Here is a 1,639-nt window from a genome sequence, read left to right as displayed (position 1 = left end):
GTTAAAGAATAAACTGATCAGAGAGCTATGAATAAAATTATTTCACTTATTCAATCAACAATCTTATAGCATATATAAGATCCCTACTGTATGCTATACATTTTTCTGGGTAATAGGGATTAAAAGATTTGGCCTGCATTGGGTAACTTACATAGGGAAATAAAAATGTAAATATTTAAGTATAGTGTGGGAAGTAGCATTGCTGTCCTTGTCATAGAGATAAAGGACATACAGTTGTTTTTCAAGACTGTCCTGTGAACCACTCAAGGCCTGTCTCAAACTGCAGTCTTTTAATATTAATGTTTGAAGAGCTCTTCAATTATGAATGGGGATCATTGAAAGAACTATGTAGCAGCACTAGTAACCCTGCCACAGGCTGATCCCACTTCTACAGCTGGGGTTCTAGACTAAGTTAGTACCTTTGGAGGTTTGGGAATAAGAAGGGAGGAGAGCCCTGGCCGGTTGGCTCAGCGGTAGAGCGTCGGCCTAGCGTGCGGAGGACCCGGGTTCGATTCCCGGCCAGGGCACACAGGAGAAGCGCCCATTTGCTTCTCCACCACTCCGCCGCCCTTTCCTCTCTGTCTCTCTCGTCCCCTCCCGCAGCCGAGGCTCCATTGGAGCAAAGATGGCCCGGGCGCTGGGGATGGCTCTGTGGCCTCTGCCCCAGGCGCTAGAGTGGCTCTGGTCGCAACATGGCGACGCCCAGGATGGGCAGAGCGTCGCCCCCTGGTGGGCAGAGCGTCGCCCCTGGTGGGCGTGCCGGGTGGATCCCGGTCGGGTGCATGCGAGAGTCTGTCTGACTGTCTCTCCCTGTTTCCAGCTTCAGAAAAATGAAAAAAAAAAAAAAAAAAAAAAAGAAGGGAGGAGATAGTTTAAAGATGTCTTCAAGTAGTTCACATCTGAACCCTCAGACTTGTTCAAATTAAACACCTCTTCTTTTACCCAAATTAGCAATGTTCCAGTCATCTACCTTACTCTTTGCTGTAAAAGACCAAAATTTAAATGGTAGAAAATTAAGAAAAGAAGTATGTTATAATGTAGGGGAAGGCAACTGGATGGGGGTGGGGAAGCAGTCAGCAGTCTGACCAAATTATATATCTGGCTTTGCCATTAATTAACTGTTTGACTCTGAACAAATCATTTAACCTCCATTTCCCATTCCAACCTCTGGATTCTCATTGTAAGTAAGAGCATTGGTTGTTTAAGACATTGCATATGATTCTTTTCCCTTAAAGCCCTGTGCTTTGTGGGAGTGAGACTGAAATTAGGGATGTTTTGTTACCAGTGGACAAACACAAGTAAGATGCCCACTGTATAGATCTGTTCAGAATTTTCTGTCACTTAGTCTGTTAAGAGAAAAGATTGGAAGAGCAATTTACAACATTCTTTCATATTCGATATCATACTTTTACCAAGGGTTCTGTAACAGACATTATTAACATATTAAAAACAAGAAAACTGGGCTGTGTGCAGATGTAATATAGCTATGAAGTGGCAAACTCAGTTGGGACTTGAACCAGGTTCTCTGGTCATTAGATTTTAATTTCTGTCCCAAGGTATTCCCTTCCTTTCCTCAGTATGTCCTCCTTCATACCCCAATCCCTCTTCTACCTACTGCCATAAGTATCTGCTCTCACCA

Source organism: Saccopteryx bilineata, chromosome 1, assembly GCF_036850765.1.
Source record: "Saccopteryx bilineata isolate mSacBil1 chromosome 1, mSacBil1_pri_phased_curated, whole genome shotgun sequence".
Taxonomy (NCBI): Eukaryota; Metazoa; Chordata; class Mammalia; order Chiroptera; family Emballonuridae; genus Saccopteryx; species Saccopteryx bilineata.
The sequence above is the reverse complement of the archived record's forward strand: the minus strand, read 5'-3'. Positions refer to the sequence as shown.